At 32.7% G+C, this 25,208-nt stretch overlaps 1 pseudogene; it reads right to left on the minus strand.

The window, feature by feature from the left end:
• Positions 1–7,124: 7,124 nt before the first annotated feature.
• On the minus strand, positions 7,125–11,244 carry LOC146993820 (uncharacterized; annotated as a pseudogene).
• Positions 11,245–25,208: the final 13,964 nt, after the last annotated feature.

Here is a 25,208-nt window from a genome sequence, read left to right on the forward strand (position 1 = left end):
GAACTCAAACGTGGGTTTTTTACAAATTTTCTAAGAATAAATCCCTCATCACATTTAGTTAACTTTCTTGGTCGACTTTTTCTTACCTTGTTTTCAATCCAATTTTCTTCTTTAAAGCGTTTTATCACATACTGCACTGTAGAATGGGGTAAATTAACTAATTTATTGATATTGCAAATTTATTTACCACTACTATGGTGAAAAATGATCAATTTTCTAATGCTGTAAATTCTTTACGACTGCGACCCATTTTTCAATAATAAATAGAATATTATGAAGTAAACAGTAAACAATTAAAGCAAACGATTTTTTAAATGCCACCAGAATGTAAAAATTAAAAAAATGCAACTGATTATTCTAATTTTGATTTTATCCAAAAATATTTCAGTGTACGAAGACTTTTGTGAGATAAAATGTTTATCATTTCTTGATTATTAATTTCTTAAAAATAAAGTTTCGCTATATTTTTAAAATATTTCATGTAATTTTGTTACGAATATATTATAGATCTTATTATTAAAATCTCATTCAGAAAGTTTACTTTAAATTAATGGATAGAACCCCATTTCAATGAAAATCATAAGTATACGAAAACTTTTGGGAGCCACTGTATATATTTTTCACTAGATGTGTTAAGTTTCTTCAGTGAAATTATGTGTAAAATTTTTGTGATCCAAAATAATTTTTAGAACTGTATTTTTGTCTTCATTCTGTGAAGTTACTGTAGAAGTTTTTGTCAGTTTCTTTTTTGTTTTGTATTTGAGAATCTTTTGGGTATTATATTTTTATTAGGTGGAATATCTTTATTAGCAGTTTGGGAAATGTATTTCTTGCTCATTTAACATATCAGCAGCTTCCAGTTGTAGTGGTGCTGATTTTAGAATCTTGTTTAACACATCACATTGTTTGTCAGATTTTAATGAATCTACTAATTCTAAACATGTTTGGTATAGTTCATTCGGCTAATCTTTGGAATATGGTAACAGGTAGTTCGGCGACATTTTGGTAAGGCGATAAAAGTTACTAGCTAGGACTTTAGCAGTGTACATGGATAAAGTCAAGAGTGTGCGCAATGCCATTTTTGTGCAATTCTGGGATTTTTTTTTAAGTGAAAACAGCTCGACGTGTACATGGATGATACCGTGTATGTGCAGTTCTTAAAAACGCGGCAAGCAGTGGGCGATTCTGCACTTTCTCTCAATTTCGCACCTAATCTTCGTCATGATTAAACATTTTTGTTCCATAAAAGTTCTAATATAAGCGTAATTCAGCTAGCAGATTGTTGGAAAAAATGTTGAGTAAAAAAAAAAAAAAAAATGCCTTTACTTCGTGAAAACAAAATGGCGTCCAAAACAAAACTAGCAGGTTGCTGTAGCAGAGTTGGTCGCCAAATTTTCGCCAAGTTACCATAATCCAAAGATTAACCGTTCATTTTTTCTGTGTTCCACATCACATTGTTTGTCAGATTTTAATGAATCTACTAATTCTAAACATGTTAGTTCATTCTTTCTGTGTTCCAGTGAGAGGGTTTGTGATTTTTTTTTTTTTTTTTTTTTGCTACTTAATTCAAAATTCATTTTCATCATCTATACTAAGTGAATAATTTATTATGCATTGTAGTTAAAGTATAAGTAGCAGTATTTCTAGTGTGCTTGCACATACTCCACCTAACATATAAGGTATTTCTCCTGCCTTCTTGGTGTGGTGGTCTGCACACTGGGCGCATATTCCAAAAGTCTGCGGTTCAATTCCTAGCGAAGCCATTGCTAATTTTTCAATCTCTCTTGCTTCCAATGTAAAATTCTAATGTCTGTACAGTGGCGCTCGAACTAAAAGGGTGTTAGATGATTGTCCTCCACACCCAGGATTTGGTGATTAGGTCCCATAAAAACTCCAGTCGTCCTTTAAAAGGGGGAGGTAAAATATTTCTACCTTCTTGGCATGCCTTCATGGTGTGATGTGTATCCAGAGGTCCGCGGTTTGATTCCTGGCAAAGGTGTTGAATATTTTTCATCTTGCTTGCTTTCACAAAAATACCTAACATCTCTACAAACTGATGAATCAATACAGCTGCATACACATCAATGAATGCATATATTACACTCGGTGCACTGTATGTGACATGTACAAGTTTTGTTACTTTCATGTATAGTGTATATTTCTGTATTATGTGTTTATGAAACAGACCACCCATTCTCATTCTGTATTACTTATAAACATAGTGTTTCATTTGTTTCCTGTCTGATTCTTAAATCCCAAATCTTACTTGTTAATTTACCTTTATTTGCTGTAATTAAGCGATTAATCATTTTATCTCTTACAAATTTCATAATACCATATATAGTGTTATCCAATCTCTTAAATTGTTTTGCATGAAGATAAATATATTTTAATGTTCGGTGCATTCGTTCGATGTGCATGTTTGTGTTAACACCACTGTGAAGTCTATAACAGTATGCCCAGCTAGATGTATTTTGTAAATAATATGTTTCAAAGTAATTTGCAAATGCAATAGTGTCAGGATCTTAAGTAATTTTATTGCTGCTTCTGTCAGTATATGAAAAGTATGAATGTCTTGTTCTTCTAAGAGAGATCTAATAATTTTATATGTTTTTGCCTGTTTTTCAACACCATTGATTTTTTTAAAAATTGTTTCTCCAGGCTCTATCAATATGCCATGCACAAAAAAGACGTTTCTGTAGTAAACCCATTTCAGACTCCCAAGCATTAAAAAAAGATTCAGCCATATCAGACATAAATATTTGTGGTTGTATTTGCCCAACGTTTTCTTTAATACATGAAAAAAAAAAAAAAATGATAGCACTGGCTGATCACATCGATTAGAAATTAAAAATGCACACAGGAATCTTTGGTGTAAATCATCTATTGTAAGTAAAGTTATGAAATCTATATGCATTCACCCCATGTGTACCATCAATACATATACAAGTCAGAACAAAATTTTTTCAGTATCTCTCTTTGTGCTTCTGTCATCATTATCAAAATAAAATCATTTCCTTTTAGAAATGAATATTGTGTACAATATTCACTCATGCTATCTTGATCCCTGGGTTTTATAAAATGAAATACATGGATGTTCAGGATTTTGCATTTGAGTTACCCACATATCTACACAAACCTAATCATTTTCATGTTTAACAGAATTAGAAGACAAATTGAAGACAAAAGATTTTTACTGTTATGTAAATCTTGTTTTGCAAGTAAATGAACCCTCTCAAGCCCAGCATCTCATAGAGTATGAAGAATAAAATGACGTCTTCTATATACATGACAAACATTTATTTAAACTACGAAGACGTTGAACAGCAGAGTAGAAACATGATATTACACAGCGCTTTTCACTTCTCTCTTACATGCAACACTCACCATTGACTTTGGCTAACTCACTAGAAAAGTATTAACTAAATATAAGTATTATGCAGCAGAGAACTTGCTTATCACGCGCATGCGCTAGGGAAATTGATGGCGGTTGCCAACATATCCCCTTTTGACGTTGATTCTCCCATTCCTGAAAAGTAAAACAAAATACATATTAAACAGTAGTCAATCCTACAATTGTACAACAGTTTTGATGTTTAACAGGAGTCAGGGGTTTGGTTAACACATCAGCTCCCATTTCACTGGTAGGTATGTACTGCACATCTAATTCACCGCGTTCATATACTTCACGCACAAAATGATGGCGAATGTCTATGTGCTTTGTACGGAAGTGAAACACAGAGTTCTTTGTAATTTTCTGAGCTCCTTGATTGTCGCAGTATATTGTTGTTGGGTGTTCTATGTTGTAACCCAGCTCCTTCAGGAAACGACGTAGGTAGACGGTTTCTTTGGCGGCCTCAGACAGAGCCATATATTCCGCCTCCATTGAAGATAGAGCTACACTGCGTTGTTTTCGTGATTCCCAGGTTATGGCTGAACCACTTAATATATATATAAAACCGGTGTAGGATTTTCTATCATCGACATTTGATGCCCAATCTGCATCTACAAAGGCGATGAGTGGTTTTTCTGTTTTCATATAAATTAGTCCTTGATCTTGTGTTCCCTTTAGATATCGAAGTATTCTTTTCGCAGCATGCCAATGTTCTTTTCCAGGATTGTTGTTAAATTGACTTAAGAAATTCACGGCGTATGTGATATCTGGCCTAGTAGCTACTGAAGGGTACATTAATGATCCGATCAGATTTCTAAATGGAACATTTTTCATGTCAGCGATTTCATTTTCGCTTTTAGGACTCATTTCTTTTGATATTTTTTTGCTGTTATCTATAGGTGAAGACCGCAAAGTAAAAGCGCAGTGTAAAAGCGCAGTGGAAGCATCCTGGGCCCATAACCTATGAAGAATAAAATGACGTCTTCTATATACATGACAAACATTTATTTAAACTACGAAGACGTTGAACAGCAGAGTAGAAAGATGATATTACACAGCGCTTTTCACTTCTCTCTTACATGCAACACTCACCATTGACTTTGGCTAACTCACTAGAAAAGTATTAACTAAATATAAGTATTACGCAGCAGAGAACTTGCTTATCACGCGCATGCGCTAGGAAAATTGACGGCGGTTGCCAACAGAGAATTTCTAATTTCATCTAAAATATTATCCAGAGAAATTTTTGCTGCTATCTTTGATGCAATAATTTTTATTTCATCTGTTGTTAAAAATAAGTGACCTAAATCATTCCAATGGCCAATATGTATTTTCTGATATGACACTACACATTTGCCATCTGTATGTTCTGTTACTTTTAATGCAGCTGGGCAATATGCATTTATTTTAGTGCTACCAAGGATTTTTAAGTGACACAAACCTTTACTTTCTGATATAAAATTTCCTAAACAGTGGCATTACACCATGTATATTAAATATGCTTACTCCATAAGAAATTTTGTCATCATATTATTTTCAATTTCTGCCTTCCATGCCAAAAAATCATTAAATGAATTAAATTCTAGCTCAGTATGATTCAAATCAACATCATGAACATTATTGAAATGAAATATTATTTCTCGCTTTTCAAAATTAGCATAACATACAGGACACACATAATTACCTGTTAGAAGTATGAATTTTATTTTGATGATATTTCCAATTTTTTATGTCACTAAATTTCAGATGGCAGTCCTCACATTTGTAGCTTGCTGATCGACCACTTTTTAAAGAATCATTAATGTAGTATTATTAGAGTATAATGTGTTGGTATGCCGTTTCAAACTGCATTTATTTTGGTATGTTTTTAAGCAATCAGAGCCACAGTTTTTAAGCAATCAGAGCCAAAATTACTTTCAGCCACACTAAAATTATTTGCACAATCAACCATACTATTAGAACTCTTAGTTTTCAGAGACTCAATTAATGTAGTATTATTGTAATGAAATTTATATGCATCGCGTTTCAAATTGTATCTATAGTTGAAAGTTTTAAACAATCACGGCAAACAAAATCACTCTGAGCTATACTAAAATCATTTGCACAATGAACCATATCACTCACAACACAATCAGAATTATCACACTGAATTATCGCTCACGATTACTCCTTCCTAATTTTGATTCGATTTAGAATCAAAAATACCTTCTGAGGAAACAGAAGTACTTGGCCCTGAAAGGGGCAGTTTTTCTTGATTTTGTGCAGAAGATATAATAATCGAAACAAAATAAAAAAGAGAACTGTATCTGCAATCACACGCTATAATACATAATCTTTGCTACCACAGCAGGGCAAAGAGTGGAGTAAATAATAGTAAATACGAGGCGCCTTCAGGGAAATGACGACATGCGCAATAATCTGCGCAGATGTTCAGGGAGGAACCAGGAGGAAACTAGCGTCTGAGGGACTAGACGCTTGTGTCAAAAGTGGGGTAGGAGTCTTGCCAGGTGAAACTAGTCGATATTTCCGCGACGTCAAAAATTCGAAAAGTGGGATAGGCTTTGGAAATATGCCAGCCGTGTTACAAATTAGCATTCACCCCTCCCGCCGTATTTTCTTCCTTTCATACCGAACCGAGAACCGGCATCTATCTACGAAAATATTTCTATCTATTCGTTGTTAAAAAATTCAGAAAAAATAGTAATAAATAAGCGAACAATAATATAAATCTGCAAATGCAAACAACGAGAGTGATATTTCAACAAAATTTGAACGCAAGAGGAATAGTTGCAAACTTTGAACAAGCGAATAGGATAAATATTCTGGGTTACCAGGTTGAACTATTATCGTCAAAGTTGGCGATGTTTACATTTACCGGGTTCTCTGTGGAAGTGCTTCCTTGTTATTTAGTCTAGATCGGGTTTTGTTGACAATCCGCCATTTTTTTCCGATCTTCAAAGTCGGGTCTACCTTGGCGACCGAAGTTTGTCGCCAAAAGGACCAAAACTAAAGCTGTTCCGTGCACTCTCTTGACTTGGCAATAAACGAAACAAAAACTTTATGATAATACAAGGAGTACCCTTCAGTCTACCCTAACCTAAACATGTTAAGAGACCAACTTTCAGAATAAAAAATAAAAAATTCAAATAATTTTGTTTTCAATGTCCTTCGAAAAATTCTTCAAAAAATAAGATATTCATCTAAAATTTCTCACAATATATGACCATTAAATGATAATGCCAACAAGAGTTAATCATTTTGTCACATATTTTAGGAATCGTATGCCTTTAAATCCCGCGTAAACGAGTTCTAAAATCGAAAAGGCACCCCTACAGACTCTGTGCGAGCAAACAGACACAAGACTTGTGAATTTTGAAAAGAAATCAGAAAAGTGTAAAGTGAATTTTACAGAGAAAACTGATACACATTTAACTATACAGAAACAATTACACAGTATACAGTTCTCATGAAAAAATATTAAAGAAGAGAAATGAAACTAATCTTAAAATAATTACAGCAACATTTTTGCCTTTGCTCGGTACTTCCAAAACCTCTATACTTTCCGAAGCACCTAGCAAAAAAGCTACTGACATTTATTAAATTGTTTATTTTTTAACATATGTGCTTTATAGCATTTATTACTTTATTTTATTTTTTCAGAGACAAACTATTTCTAAGTTCCTAAAATGGAAAACAATTTCATCTTACAATATGATAGCAGAAAATACAACTGAATTACTTTAGCTTTCTTTCACTATTACATGAAACAGAATATCAAAGATTTCAAAATAAATATCTATCATGCATCGATTTCTTACCTGCAGAGATATGACTTTACACAAATTTCTTCTTATACACACTACACACGTGGTGTCACTGATCTAAAATTTGACCTGGTTCAAGATTTGACTGAAAATGGCAGAGATTTCATTCCACTTTTCTAACAATGCAATGGAACACTGCACTAATTTTGTAAATTTTATACACTGACACATTTGATACTGGAACCCAAAAAGGCATGGTCTTTAGTACATGTTCAGGATAAGTGGAAATACCTAATATAGTTTCCAAGACAGGTACCAAGAATGATATTACTATCTGTAATGGCATGGTTGTAATATGTAACTGTGTGAAATTCAGAAACAGTTTAAAGCGAAATACAAATAATTTACAGCATACATATTGGATGAAACATTTAATTACCATTTAATTTCAGTTTTTGAAGTTCTTATCCAGACTTCATTATGCAGCAGATATAAACATTGAACACTTATTATCAGGTAAAAATACACTGAACATTTCATCTTGTGGAAACAAATAAATGGTTTATAATTTTTTTTTTCATCAAATGTGAATTTCTGTTTCTTCTAGAAATCTGAATAATATGCTTTACATTATTCAAATTTGCCTATCTGATTTCTAAGAATTTTGCTATACGAATATTCTTTCAACCCATGAAAAAATTCCAGACATGACCTCAAATGAGATTTTCTAGCTGCAGAGACAAGTGCTTACTGCAAAAGCATGTGAAAGTTGTTTCTAACAAATGTTCAAAACACCGGAGATAGCATATACATTTTTGTCATTGCTCTAAATGGTTCGTTACACATATAACATTCATCTCTTATGCTCATATCCACATTTAAATCCTCTTCATGAAAACAAATTAACATTTACATACCACACACAATTTTCTCTCCAGTGTGAATAAGCATATGATGTTTCTCTGCTGTGTGAATACACATACACGTTTAAATAACTTTTTTCATTAAGTGGATTTCACACATTAGAGGTTTCTCTCCTACGTGAATAAGCATATCTTTGTTCAAACTACCCTTTTCACTAAAGGTCTTACATATTTCACACATATAAGGTTTCTATCCTGTGTGAATAAGTATATGCTTGTTTAAATTACCCTTTTCACTAAACATCTTACATACTTCACGTACATAAGGTTTCTCACCTGTGTGAATAAACAGGTGCCTATTTAAAGTATTCTTTCTACTAAACGTCTTCTTACATACTTCACACATATAAGGTTTCTCACCTGTGTGAACAAACAGGTGCTTATTTAAACTACTCTTTTGACTAAAAGTCGTCTTACATACTTCACACATATAAGGTTTCTCACCTGTGTGAACAAACAGGTGCTTATTTAAACTACTCTTTTGACAAAAATTCTTCTTACATACTTCACACATATAAGGTTTCTCACCTGTGTGAACAAACAGGTGCTTATTTAAACTACACTTACGACTAAAAGTCTTCTTACATACTTTACACATATAAGGTTTCTCTCCTGTGTGAATAAGCATATGACTGTTTAAATTACCCTTTTGACTAAACATCCTCTTACATACTTCACATATATAAGGTTTGTCATGTGTGTGAATAAACAGGTGCTTATTTAAACTCCCCTTTTTCCTAAACGTCTTCTTACATACTTCACACATATAAGGTTTCTCGCCTGTGTGAATAAGCATATGCCGGTTTAACTGACCTTTTCCCCTAAATGTCTTCTTACATACTTCACACATATAAGGTTTTTCTCCAGTGTGAATAAGCATATGCCTGTTTAAACAACGCTTTTCACTAAACGTCCTCTTACATACTTCACACATACAAGTTTTCTCACCTGTGTGAATACGCAGATGCTTGGTTAAGCAACCTTTTAGATTAAATGATTTCTTGCAGACTTCACACATATAAGGTTTCTCTCCTGTGTGAATAAGCATATGCCTGTTTAAAATACCTTTTTGATTAAATGGCTTCTTACATACTTCACACATATAAGGTTTCTCACCTGTGTGAATAAGCAAATGCCTATTTAAACTACCTTTGTCACTAAATGCCTTCTTACATACTTCGCACATATAAGGTTTTTCACCTGTGTGAATACGCATATGCATGCTTAAAGAACTTTTTTGATTAAATGATTTCTCACATACTTCACACATGTGAGGTTTCTCTCCTGAGTGAATACGCAGATGTTTCTTTAAATTACTTTTTCCATTAAATGTCTTCTTACATACTTCACACATACAAGGTTTCTCACCTGTGTGAATAAGCAAATGCTTATTTAAACTACTTTTGTCACTAAATGCCTTCTTACATACTTCGCACATATAAGGTTTTTCACCTGTGTGAATATGCATATGCATGCTTAAAGAACTTTTTTGATTAAATGATTTCTTACATACTTCACACATGTGAGGTTTCTCTCCTGAGTGAATACGCAGATGTTTCTTTAAATTACTTTTTCCATTAAATGTCTTCTTACATACTTCACACATATAAGGTTTTTCTCCTGTGTGAATAAGCACATGCTTCTTTAAACTAATCTTTTGACTAAACATCTTCTTACATGCTTCACATATATAGGGTTTCTCATCTGTGTGAATAAACAGGTGCTTATTTAAACTCCTCTTCTTACATACTTCACACATATAAGGTTTCTCACCTGTGTGAATAAGCATATGCTGATTTAAATTACCTTTTTCACTAAATATTGTTTTACATACTTCACATATATAAGGTTTCCCTCCTGTGTGAATAAGCATATGCCTGTTTAAACAACGCTTTTCACTAAACGTCTTCCTACATACCTCACACACATAAGGTTTCTCACCTATGTGAATAAGCAGATGCTTATTTAAACTATTTTTTTTTCACTAATCGTCTTCTTACATACTTCGCACATATATGTTTTCTTACCTGTGTGAATACGCAGATGCTTGGTTAAACAACTTTTTCAAGTAAATGATTTCATACATACTTCACACACGTTAGGTTTCTCTCCGTATGAATACGCAGATGGTTGGTTAAATTACATTTTTTACTAAACGTCTTCTTACAATACTTCACACAGATAAGGTTTCTGTCCTGTGTGAATACGCAGATGGTTGATTAAATTACTTTTTCCATTAAACGTCTTCTTACATACTTCACACAGATAAGGTTTCTCTCCTGTGTGAACACGCATATGAGTTTTTCTATTAAATTATTTCTTGCATATTTTATACATACTAGGTTTCTTTCTTAGGTTAATGAGCGTTCACATATTTAAATGAACTTAAAGGATTGATTTAATGAAATGATACTTCACACCTTGATGCTTGTTACATAAATCTATAATCTACCTAAGGCACTAAGAGCTTGTTAGATAAATCAGGATGATGTTTATGCTCTACCATAATGCAAAATAAGACAGTTAACTGAATTTCACCACAAACTACAACTGCACATTACACAATTATTTTCAGTTGCTTGCATAGTTACCTTAATTAAAATATTATGACATATTGCTCATGAGACTTACCTAATGTACTGCATAAGATTGGCTCTGTTTCCAGGCGCACTTCAGCAAAAAACCAATTTGTTACATTACACAGAAACAGGATTTCTGGCTCAGAAATATTTACATAATTTGGTGTTAATTTACGCAATTCATCATATACGCTTCATTATTATTACACAAAAAGTTTTGATTCTTCTAGATTTCTTAGTGCTCAAACTCCACTTTAGTTTGCAACACATACAGCTCATTTATTTTTTCATATGTCAGATAGACACACAGAAAAATAAAAACTCCTCCTTCGCTTCGTTCATGTGGAAGTTTGGTACACAGGGAATGTTAAGGTGCGTTCAGACGTGGGTGTAAAGCGCTTAGAGGCATAGTCATAAGGGCATAAAATACGGAAGACCCGTTCGCGTATTTCCAAAGTTCGGATGGCCCAAACTTTCCTTTTACTATCGATCGGCAGGCGTATGCCATCGATAATGAAATAGCCGTTGTTTATCGATTACGAATAGTGCTGTAGAAGTAACGAGAAATTGTGTACCCGTATGTATTCGTTACTCGGTGAACCAGTACTAGTTACTTTCGTATCGTTACTCGTTACTTTCGGTAAAATCGATCGGTATTCGTATCCTGAGCCTATTTTATCGGTATACGGCCCTATGCGATAGGAAGTTTCGCGTCGTATTTTTGGATACAAATAATTCACCTCCTTTTGTGGTGTCTCAGAAGTCAGAAGCGCCTATGGAAGGCCGTCAGGAGAAAATAAAATAAAAAATAAATAACGAAATAAAATAAATATTACAATAATAACATTAATTAGTAATTAAAATACTAAAAAATTATTAAAAAACTTAATAATTAAAATAATAAAAAATAGTGATTAAAGTAATGAATAATTAAAGTAACATAATAATTAGCAACTGAAATAAAATACTTATAAGTAAAATTTAACAAAAATGTAAAGACAAATAAAAATTAAAATAATTCTTAAATTTATGATGAATTGTTAAATTATAAAGTAAAATACCAGACCTTGTCTTATTGGCTTAGTACTTTTTCGTCCTTTCTCATTTCATCCCAGCTCCAAAAAGTGTCATTTCGTTCGCTGCCTTCCCCCGCCAATTCCCTCTTTTCCGTTTCATCCGCTGTTTGAAAAATAGGTGTTTACTTTACGATAAGACGAACGTCTGTTTACTTCAATTAAAATGGTTTAGAAGAGATGACTGTTTCTACTTCGACTTAGCTTTTGATTTCTAATACTATTTATTATTTTATGCAGACGAATTATGCTGAGCAGAAGAATAAATTTCAGACGTCCTCAGAAGGTGTTGTATCTGAATATAATATCGTGGTCTTAAAAAGGTGATGTTCACTACCAATGTTTGTTTATGTTCTCAAAAATACAGATTTCTTAGAAAGTGACCTCTTAGAGATGTCGTAACTAGATGATTTGCTATAACTATTTTCTAATAGTTAACGGAATTAATGTAATTTAGTGTCAATAACTCGAAGAAGCAAGTTTAAATACGGTGCAACAAAAATACAGAAGTATTTTAAATGACTAAAATATTCATATTTTGTCAATGTCAAATTTTAAAAAGAATTAATTTTGGACAAATTATGAAATCTAACTTTTAATGTTGTCTTCTGGTTCCTATATTTATAGCTGGCAAAGTTTTATACTCGTTATGAAAAAATAAAAATACAAGAAGTTTGAGTCCCGTAGACAGAGATTGACCGGGAAATTTAATTTCAAAATTTGCAGTGTTTGATGCCATTTGTAACTTGCTTAATTAAGTTAGAATAATTCGAGGAAATAAATTTAAATGAAGTGCAGCAAAAATAAGCATAATTTAAAAAGTTATGCGGTAGCCATATCAAATTTCACTTTTCATAATGACAATAAAACTTTCCCAAATACAAATAAAGAAACTGGATTGGTGTTGGTGTATTTAATTATGGCAAAGCACACTAGGGCTATCTGCCTAAAGGGAGGGATGCCTTCGTGGAGGACTTTTTCTAAGGGAAATGGCTCGTATACACGTTACACATGGCGAAAACCACGAAAATACCCATGCAGCCAACCCGTTCGCGGGATTCGAACCTCAGACCGAACTACCAGTGTTCAACGACGTTACCGCTCGGCCGCTGGTGGGCTAAAGAAACTGGGAGACCGCATTAAAGATTAGATTTCGTTATTTGTCCGTTATTCGTTATTTCGTTTGCTGCTGCTCCCCATTCCTTTCATCAGAACCGCTAATGACGAAAGGGTGAATTTCTAGTAAAGCATGTATATTAATGTTCATTATACATTTGTCACATTTTTGCTTTCTTTCAAAACAGCGATAATGTGATTCTATTGCTTGTATTAGAAATTAATAAAATGGACCCTATGTTATAAAAACCTAATTATATTCAGATACACGCCTTTTGCACATGTTTGAAATCCATTATTCTAATCAGAATGCCTACAGAAAATATTGAATCAATATTAGAAATCAAAAGCTAAGCGAGAATGAAGTAGTAAGAGTCATGTCGTATAACTTGTTTTAATTGAAGAAAACAGGTGCTTGCTTTATCGAAAAGTGAACACCTATTTTTCAAACAGCGACGAACCCACCAGCGCTCGAGCGGCAAAGTCGCTGAAGACTAATAGTTCAGTCCAGGGTTCAATTCCCGGCTAACGGCTGGCTGCACGGGCGTTTTCGGGGTTTTCCCCATGTGTAACTTGCATATGAGCCAGTTTCCTTTAAAAAGTCCTCCACGAAGGCATCCCTTCCCTTAGGCAATAGCCCTAGTGTGCATTGTCGTAACTAAATAATCCGAAACCGAAAAAAAGGGAATCGGTGGGGGAAGGCAGCGACGAAACATCGTTTTAGAAGAATAGGCTACATAACCAAATTTCTATCTATACTCTGGTAAACAGTACATTATTTGCTCATCAAGGGCCTAAATTTAGCTAATGCTTGGCTTGGTTCTTAAATTGCAATTTCAGCCACAGCCCCCAAACCAGACGATGTCTGGTATTTTATTTCATTACTTAGTTGTTCATCATTAATTTAAGAATTAATTAAATTTTCATTTGTCTTTACATTTTTATTGAATTATAATAATAATCATTTAATATTCTAGTTGTTAATTATTTTATTATTGCATTAGTTATTTTATTTGTTTTTTATTTATATTTATTTATTTATTTATTCATCTTTCCTGATGGCCTTCCATAGAGCTCCAGCACTTCTAATTTTAAAAATTAAGTCCTGACTACAACCAACGATTGCGAAAATAAAAGCCAAGTAACTTACTTAGTGATAAATAAATAAAATAAAAACCAAGGCTTTTATTTTTGCCTTACTGGCTTTTATTTTATATTTATATACATATAAATGTGTGTGTACTTTACATTTAATTATAATGATATATATATATGTCATAATAAAAGCACAAGGAAATTTAAAAAATTATAAATAAATAATAAAATTTTGATCCTGTAAAGTATTATCTATAAATATCAATTTTTTGTTTTTTAAATAGATTCTTAATTTTTAGAGTCCTATTGAATTTTTCAACATTTCAGTCCAAAAGTCTTTTTGTTTGAGAGTTCACATAATCATAATTTATCAGGGAAGGTTCTTGTTATTACAGAATATCACAAAAACTTTTACATAATCATTTCTTATAATTAAATGTAATGCACATAAATATGTATGATACTTATTTCCATACTGATAAATTAGAATTTAACATCATAAATAACAGGATTAAGATTTTCAGAATTTATGGCTTCACCGTTATCATCTTTCATTTACAATTCCTGATTTTACCAAACTGGAAGCCTCGCAATACTTCTAAACAAACATATCCATCAATAGGGCTGTCCTCTTGAGCTAACCAGTGTGTTGTTCTCTGCACTGGTGGCCCAGGGTGGCTAGACAGTTACTTGAAAAGGCCTCCGTTCCTTGCATTAAGGTAACTGGCTTTTGAGAACTGCACTAATACATTCCATAATAAAAAAATGTAATAATAATACAAAAAAATTACAAACACTCATAAAATGAGAGCCTCCAACATTATCTTACTTGAAGAGGGTGAAGGGAACAACTGTACAGAGGTAATTACAGGCTTCTGTTGAAGGAACCAGTACACCCTCATTATACTATACTTAACACACAATAACCCCATAAATTTTAACATGCATTTACCATAACTTCATATTACATATCTGTAATAATTTCACTTATTTTAACATCTTTATTTTTAGAATAATTATAAAATTCGTATTCAAAATTCTCAACACAATTCCAAAAACATAAAAACTTTTATCTTAATATCCTTCCCTATGAATAATTTAAATAGCTTAAAATTAATTACTTAATTTGCTCACACATAATTATGAAAAATTAGTAAAATTAATGAACAAGAATTTCATATTTTCTCAAAACAAATTGCAGAAATTTTAACCAAAGTTGAAATGAAAACTATAGAATCCGCAGCACATTAAATAATTTAGTTTCTGAGCTAGATTCACACGAATGTAATAATTTTTGAGTTGTTGAAAAAGCGGAAGTGCAAATAATTTTCTGTCGCACATATTTGCGAACACTAACTCAGATCGATCTTGAACCCGCTGTAATGCTTAATTCCTAAACGGTAATTCACTGATGATTTCCTTTTCACTAGCATTCGAACTTCGCAATTTATCGAGAGATTACTTTCAATCTTTAAACACTACGCGTGATTATTTTTTTGAAGCACTTGCAAAATACCACAGCAGAAGAATGATCTGTTATTTTCTAAACACTGAAAAAACAAACTTGATGATTCACTTCTTTCACATTATCTTGGATTTATCACAAAACGATGATCTGAAGAGCTGAATTAAATTTACCATTGAGGTTTCAGGTATTTTTTTTTTTCTTTTTTTCTTTTTTTTTTTTTTTTTTTGAAGTACTTGCAAAACACCACAGCAGAAGAATGATCTGTTATTTATTGAATTTTTTATAAAAAGATGTAAAATAAAATAAAAAAAAATACGATGGCTTTGCTCTTTGCGAACCAGCATCCTTTAATTAATTTTCTGCAATTCAGCATCTCCCCTTAGACCATTACCTTCTAGAAAGCCAGCCGCATAAGAAGGGCGTCTGATATAAAAACAGATGAGGCAATCCATTAAATAACAACTGCCTCTGATAAAAGCTGTACACAGAACTATCAAATTTTCTAAGCTAGTATGGTCCATTTTTTTTTTTTTTTTTTTTTTTTTTTTTTTGTTTTTGGAAAGTCCTTTTCATAAAAAGAGCTCGAATAGAATGAAAATATCTGGTAAAATCTCTAAATGCCAGATAGTCCACAAATATGATGCATGTTGATAGTTCACAAATATGATGCATTTTTTCCTCTCATCGTAAAGATTGACATGTTTTACACTTCAATACAAAATATTATACTTATTCAAAAAACAATTCAATATAAATAATACAATTATACATTAGAAAATGAACACTTTGACTTTAAAACTATGGCATGTCCTCGCCAACAGATCAGCGTGATTAGTTGCTGATGGTTGGGGGGTGCTAGGTACAAATATCGAAAAACCTCCGTTGCCTAATAGAAGGTCACTGGTTTTTGGCATTGTACATTACCTCAAAGTGGTTTTAGAAAAATAAAAGATCATATAAAATCAAAATTATAAGACAGATAACTTGTATAATCAAGTTAAAGTCTTTTTTATAATGTTGTAAAGTAGAAACAAATATTATCCTACAATTAGAAGAAAATTTTTGCTACAAAATAATTCAAATTATGTGAAAGATATAAAAGATCAAGATCGGGAGAATAATTTGTCATAGTCGGGAAAATAACTTGTCATAGTTAGGGTTTAAGTCTAAATCAGGTATTAAAGGTCATAATCAGGAAAATGTTTAAAAGAGAATTTTAAAAAAAAATTAATTTTAATTTTGAACAGAGATAGGAATTCTACTATTTCGGACAGTTAACTTAAACTCACTTGCTGGATTAAAAGGTCTTAATCTAGTTGAATGAACAATTTCTGATTTCTTTTTAGTTAAAGGATTAGGTTTATCTATTTCATAAGTAACTTCAGAATATTGTTTCAAAATTTTATAAGGTCCTGAGAATGGAGGAGATAATTTACGTGTATTAGGGTACTGAAATTCTTCATACATTACTAAATCACCAATTTTAAAATTACTAGGTTTAAAATGAATATCATATCTTTCTTTATTTACATTATGGTAATCATCAGATCTCTTTTGAGCTATTTTTCTGGCTTCTTATACACATATCTGCCAGTATGAAAGTATTTGATAAAATGTGTACACATAGCCAATCATTTCTTGCCTACAACTATAAGTGTAAATACAGAAAAATATGATATATACTTCAGAAATGAAAAAATACAAATGCACATGCAAATGGAATGTTACTTTACTATTATGCAGATGAAAAAATTTCATATGCTATAAAGTCAAAATTTTATATGAGAAAGTCATGAACTATGATAGGCCATAGTTAAAGCTTGTACGCTATGTTCTGGATGTTTTCATGTCTTTTCTCATACTTTTGCTTCATTCCTGTACTAATGCATTTCTCACCCCGGCCTCTCTTTTTGACGGGGGGGGGGAAAGATGTAAAATAAAAAAAAATACGATGGCTTTGCTCTTTGCGAACCAGCATCCTTTAATTAATTGTCTGCAATTCAGCATCTCCCCTTAGACCATTACCTTCTAGAACATTAGCACCTATTACATAACCTCTTCATATAAATGCTGCGTCATAAGTTTTTCTACATTTTTCTAGAAGCTACTCTGTTACATAACCTTTCATATAAATGCATTGCGTCATTCAAATTAATCATGCGATCTTATGTAACCGTTAATACCAGATGCCTCTTGACGACCAATCACCGAATTGTAAACCAAAACTTTTCTCCTCGCGTGCCTCCATCTTGCATAACTACGCACTTCAGCTTTTGCTCGCTACTGTGCTAACATGTGATTTCGCTGGCTTGCTTTCTATCCCAACAATATCAAAAATGTAAATCTTCTGTGGAAAGGCACGACTAGAGTGCCAAGTGATTGTGGCCACAAATATCAATTGGAAATAAAAATGGAATTAAAACTGCCTCGACTGCCAAGTTCTTTAAATACTACGCAATCAAAATTCTTCTTCAATATGGGTCTAATCACGCATCTACAGTGTGCCGTCCTTTCCTTGTGTTTTTAATATGACATATATGTACTTTACATTTAATTATAATTTATTTAAAATATACATATTTACGTTTTGTAGTATTACCGATTGCAATAAAAAGGGAGGTGCACATCTAGATGTTATAATGGGCTCATATACAAAATTTCTAATCGTTTTTGAGTTATGTGAAATGCATATATACGTACTTACACATCACGAAAAAAATCCCTTTCAAGTATCAACTTAATCATAATCATTAGTCATAAGTATCAGCTTAGAGTAAATGGGATAACACTAACAATCCGTTTCTGGGAAAAAAAAAAAAAAAAAATGTGTTTGTACGTACAGACGTCACCCAAAAAATAGTTCACATGGATTCCGTAATCGTCAAAAATGGATATTTCCGTTGAAATATGATACCCAAAAATTTTTCTCGATTACAATACTTACTCCTAAGTAAAGAACTTATATTAACCTACATATTCTTATTTAAACAATACCTAAGTGCAGTATATAAATATTTCAAATCAATAAAATCTCCCTATGGCACGCTCAAGAAAAAAAATCAATAATCATCTAAATTTTCAAATTACAGACATAATATGCGCTATAAATCTAAATGTAAAAAGCAAATACAAAATAACGCTTCACGCTATCGAAATTTATCATTTTCTTAAATATCAACAACTAAACAATATTTCAACTAAAACACATAATGTAAACAAGAGTTTGCCCGATGAGTTAACCAAAAAAATTCGAAATTATCAATGAAAAATGTGGCACACGGGTATTGTTAGCAAATGTATCATTCGTATTCGAACAGCAACCGCATCATTCATACTCCCATAGAAACCGCATCATACGTATTCGCATAGCAACCGCATCATTCGTACTCGAATAAACCGCATCGTACGACAGATGCGAGTAACGAACAGATGTGAGTAACGAAATGAATTTGTGAACGAAATGAATCGGTACTTCGAGTCAACCGTTGTACCCGTTACTCGGTAACGAATACATGCGGTTTACTACAGTTCGTAATTTACGAAGGTTTTAATGTTTTGTATTCGTGTATGAACTTTGTCAGAAGGAAAATGAATATCGCGAAACCTTGCAATTTAAAGGAATACATTGCAGACACGAAGTAGAAACTGTTAAAAAAATTTGCTTACTATAGAAAATCATTCGATGATAAGAATATGTTATGTATGTAGAATTTGACTTGATTCACAGCATGAGAGCACGAAGTAATATTTAAATGGTTTATTTAATATAAAGAAATAAAATTAATTAAGAAAAGTATATAAAGATGAAGTTAACGGTATGCTGGATTAACATAATGATGCACCAACAGTCCTTTTATAAACTCTTGAAGACGTGTGAGCCGTCTGCTCACGTCTGCCCTCCACTCTCGACCAGGTCTCAGCGCTGTCTCGGATGATTCTTACTGCGCTGGGCTGTGATGGTATACTGATGACGTCATAACGGGCAGTTCTCATTCAGCATTGGACGTTGTGATTTCCCACAGCTTCGGCCAGCCTGAAGAGGCATCGTCCTCGATGTCTGTTGAATGGACATCACTATCATGTACCTGCAAAGATAAATAAAAAAAAAAAAAAAAAAGAAAAAAGAGAGTATCAGGTCCTTAGGTTTTGAGCTGATACAAGCATTAAATCAATTTGACCATGGCTTCATATGGTCAGCCGCAGTAGATGTCAAATTTGGTCCTTCATGGCATCCTACTTTCTCGACTTCATATCTATCATTTGATCGAACAGCTATGATTTTATACGGTCCATGAAACTTAGGTCGTAGTTTCAAACCAGTCCCATATTGAGTTCTCTGAATGGCTAACAAGTCGCCAATCTTGTATAGTTTCGGTTTCTTGCGTTTCTTGTTGAATTGTTTACGATTCTCTTCTTGTATCTTCAAAATGTTGTTTTTCGCATCTTCTCTCATTTCATCACGTTCTTGCATCAATTGTTTTAGATATTCTTCATTCAATATCTCACTAATTCTCAAATCTTCTTTGTCCTTCATTTTCGTGCCTATGAGAAGCTCAAACGGTGAATATTTTGTACTTCTCGTAGTTGTACTGTTGATTATTCTCTGAACATCTGAAGCATATTTAAACCATTTCGTTGAATCTTCATGTGATAATTTTGACAAAACAGGAATCAAAATTCTATGAATTCGCTCAATTTGTCCGTTACCTCTTGGAATACCGGTAGTAATTTTGACATGTTCTATTCCTTCTTCAGTACAATACGCTGAAAATTCTTTCGATGTAAAGGCACTACCTCGATCTGAAATGATTCTGGCTGGATTTCCAAATACAGTCTGTTGTTGCTTCAAATTTGAAATAACTTCTTGTGTAGTTGGTGATTTCACTGGATAGAACCAAGTAAATTTAGTAAAAGCGTCGACAACAGTTAGAATGTGTTGGTATCTCTTGTTCGTCGATGGAAGAGGTCCAATAAAGTCGATATGATACGTACTCAAGGGAACGTTTTCTTTCGGTACAGGATGAAGAAATCCTTCTGCTTTTCCTTGCTTCTTGTTGTACAGTATACATTCTATACAGTTAGCAATTACTTTTTCAACTTTGCATTTCAGTCTGGGAATATAGAATTCTTGCTCTACGGCATTCACAGTTTTATCTACAGCAAAGTGACCTTTTTTATGTACCTTCTGTATGATTTCGTTCTGTAGGGATTCTAGCACTACTAGAAGATCTTTACCATTTTCAAATTTGTACAAAATATCATTTCTCACGAAGAATCCATTTTCTTCTCCCTTCTCAACTAAATTCTTGATTAATTTCACATGTTCATCTTCATTCTGTTGTTGTACTAACCGAATCTTCTCAGTTACATCGGATGTGTATGATGTTAAAATTAAAGCATTTCTACTTAGAGCATCAGCATGTTTCATTTGGCTTCCTGAACGATGTACAATTTTATAATCGAATTCTTCAATAAACATTGCCCATCTCGCAATTTTAGCAGTTAAATCTTTCTTATCTAAAGTTTTCCGTAAAGCACTACAATCAGTTACAATTTTGAATTTAGTCCCTAACAAATAGTTTCGAAATTTCTTCAGAGCTTCTATTACTGCAAGGGCTTCTAATTCGTAACTACAGAGTTTCTCTTGCTGCGGTGAAGTCTTCTTACTCATATACTGGATTGGGTGATAATTACCATCATCAGACAATTGGAGTAATACCGCACCAAAGCCTTGACTACTAGCATCAGTATGGAGTTCTAATGGATATCCTTGCCTAAATATGTGTAGAACAGGTGCCTGAGAGAGAATTTCTTTTAGTCTGCAAAATGCTTCTTGTTGTTCGGAATCGAACTTAAAACCAATACCTTTTCTAAGCAAGTCACTAAGTGGTTTAGCTATTTTAGCATACTGAGGAATGAATTTACGAAAATATCCCGTTAGTCCTAAAAAGCTTTGTAGTTGTTTACAGTTACGCGGTTGTGGAAAGTTTCGAACAGCAGCAGTTTTGGAAGGTGATAGTCGAATAGTTCCGTTTTCAATTACATGTCCCAAAAATTCAATTTTACGTTTTAAGAATTGGCACTTTTTGAAATTTATTTGTAATCCATACTCCGAAGCAGTTTTGAATACTCTTTCTAATTTGTCTAAACATTCAACTTCATCATTAGCCGGTATGACTATATCATCCATATAAATAATTAGTACACCTTCATTTAGCAAGTCACGAAATACTGAATAAATGTACCTTTGAAAAACATTTGGACTAATACATAAACCAAAAGGAGCTTTAAGAAATTCGTAGATACCATTATGTGTTACAAACGCGGTATATTTGGTGCAATTTTCGTCTATGTCTACATGGAAAAAGCCATTTTTCAAATCTAGTGTCGTGAAGACTTTTGACTGTTCTAAGCGATCAAGTACTTCCGAAATTAAAGGCAGTGGAAATTTGTCTTTAATAATCTTCTTATTCAATTTCCGATAATCTATACATAAACGTTTCGAATTATTACGCTTGTTACACAAAACAATAGGCGCCGAATAATTAGAATTGCTAGGCTTTATTATGCCCTCTTTCAACCATTCCTTAATTTGATCGTCAACAACTTTTTGTTCCGCGAAAGACATGTATCTTCTATTTTGACAGACAGGAATATCATCGCATAAATTTATTTGCATCTTGAAGTCAGATTGTCTATTTTTCCGAGGCTGGTACGAATTAATTAAATTACACAGTCTTTCTTTATGTTCTGCATTTGAAATATGCGATAAATCAATCTCGTTGACAGAAATAGCATCCACCAGATGTGAAAGGTAATTAAACGTCGCGCTACTTCCGCTTTCGGGACTTTTGTTTACATTAACAGAGACGCCAGACGATCGCGAAGGATCATAAGCATTCTTCAATGAGACAGCAATATTCAAATTTCCCATAACGCAACGAACGTTAGAATTTCGATATGACTCAGCAGTTATCAAGTTTACATTACTTTTATTCCGATGAGAAATTATTTGAAGGCCATTCTCGGTATAAGAGAAGTTAAACTGACTCAATACATCCAAACCTAATACAATTTGATTACATAATGACTTAACAACATAAATTTTCGTACGAAGTAAAAAACTATCAATTGAAATATCAGAAATGAAAAAGCCGATAGGGAACGTTTGTTTTGATTCAATTCCGTTTAATGTGATATCACTACAATTTAAATTAGGAGAACCAATCTGCTTGTATAACTCTACGCTGCATATCGTTACATCTGTACCAGTGTCAACTAAACTATCAACTAAATGATTATTTATCTCTACAGTCTTCATAATTCTATCCTTGTCACAAATTCGTTGTAATAAAGCTGCTTGATGTGTCTCGGTGGTCTGATCTGGACAGTCCGTTGAATAATGCCCGAACTTCTTACATTTTATACATTTTACACCCTTTGATTTGTTTACACAATGCTTAGAATAATGCCCTAATTCCTGGCAATTAAAACATTTGACCTTATTAACGTTAGATTGATACGTTTACATAACATTTCATGCAACTCAGCAGAATTAGAAGCTTTACCATATTCAGATTTCAAAAGCTTTTTTAACTTACACCAGTCATTAACTTTAGGTTCATTCTGAATAAATAGTTTCGCTTTACCTTTTAATGATCTTTTAGCAAAAACTAATTTATGCAAATCACTCAATTTTAAAGAATTTATAACATCTTCAAATTCATCAATCCATTTATCAACATTTTCATATGCATTACCAGAAAAAGGATTAACAATACTTTCAATATCAGAAAAACTAAGATGAGGTTTAAAATGATCTTGAATTGGAAGCTGCATACTGTTATTTACTTGAGACTCGTTAAAACCAGGATTGTCTCTTTGATTATCATCAAGCATTACTTCAGAAAATTTATTAATAGTTTCATCTTCAATATCACTATTTTCTTCATGCAAAATATTTTCAAATAATACAGATAAATCACATAGGAAAGAGACAATTCGGGTTACGACTTCCGTTTTTGAACCTTCTGAATTTATGCACAGTACATTGCAAATTTTAATTAACTCATTCAAAGTAAAACTATTCTGCACTGCATCTATTTTCTTATTATATTCTTCAGAATCTGGTTTAAATACAAAGCCAGAAAATTCACGTAATCTTTTCCGGTTATTTCGATCTCCATCAGTATTAAAAATAAGCTTATGCAAACTTTTGATTTCAGAACTTTTACGGTTCTTTAAAGCTGCTTCCAATTCTGGAATTTCTACTAACTTCATATTGGAAAGAAAGTTTTGTACTCACCCGACAGATGATCGTCGTCAATTGGGTAATCCACACTTTATACGAGTAATCCAATAAATCGAATAACTTGTGACAACAGTTCACTCAGTTCACAGTTCAAAGCACAGTTCTAGTACTCGCACATTTTGGAATTAGAGGCCGCACGGTTGGTCGCCATATTTTTTTGTAGAATTTGACTTGATTCACAGCATGAGAGCACGAAGTAATATTTAAATGGTTTATTTAATATAAAGAAATAAAATTAATTAAGAAAAGTATATAAAGATGAAGTTAACGGTATGCAGGATTAACATAATGATGCACCAACAGTCCTTTTATAAACTCTTGAAGACGTGTGAGCCGTCTGCTCACGTCTGCCCTCCACTCTCGACCAGGTCTCAGCGCTGTCTCGGATGATTCTTACTGCGCTGGGCTGTGATGGTGTACTGATGACTTCATAACGGGCAATTCTCATTCAGCATTGGACGTTGTGATTTCCCATATGTATGATACAAGTTATGAAAGTAAATGTAAAGATAATGTATGTGAAGTAAATAAAATCGTCTAGAACGTAAACGCTTTTTTGGTTATCTAGTTTAAAGTTTGGCGATTTTGTTCTATTTGTTCTTAAGTACTTATCAACATAAATTTTTACTAATTTTATTGCCTAATATCTAGTTGATGGTTCGAGATCTGGTCCAAGTAAAAAAAAGTTTATAGGCGTTCATATTCGTTAATTTTGTTGCATAACGTGTAATAGAGTTCTGTTTGATTTTTATTTGGTTTCATTGTCAGCTATTGCATACTTTTTTTTTTTAATAGCTGATGCTTTACAGAACTGTACTATATTAAACATACTATATTACACATTAAACAGGGTATACTGTGTTAGATTTGAAAATTGTTATTGTTTCTTCAGAAACTCAACAATTACCTCAATGATTACTGTCTTATTGTATAATTGCAATCTGTTGATTTAAAATATAATAATTTAACAGTCAGTGTGTAAAGAAAATTCATTCTTTAGTTTTATCATGAACAACAATTTTCAAAATAATCTTTTAATTAAACACAACCAATTCAAAAAAATATTCTGTTTAAGTTAATAGTTCACCATAAAATTACATGCATTGAAATATCAGGAAGTTATAATAATGAAGATATTGACACTTTCGGAAAACGAAAGTTTTCTGAAGTCTATTTATTTCTTTAATGATGTATAAGTCAATGCTACTTAGCTTGTATAATATTACATTACTGTCTATTTTGACTGGCGCCAGTAGACTAGCAGATAAGATAGCTGTATGGGAATTTTCCTGTTTCTCCTCATGTATTATGTGAATACAAGTCAATTTCTCATAGCAATACCTTCTCAAAGGCATCCCTTTACCTAAGGTACATAGCTCTTATTGTACGTTACCTTGTTTTGTGTAACTTAGCATAGCCATCAACACCTTAATAATTTTAATACAATTTTTTTTGCTATTAAATATAATAACCACAACAAATTTC

The sequence above is a fragment of the Stegodyphus dumicola genome, chromosome 11 (assembly GCF_044657685.1).
Source record: "Stegodyphus dumicola isolate Sdum_Otavi_A_Nest chromosome 11, ASM4465768v1".
Classification (NCBI taxonomy): domain Eukaryota; kingdom Metazoa; phylum Arthropoda; class Arachnida; order Araneae; family Eresidae; genus Stegodyphus; species Stegodyphus dumicola.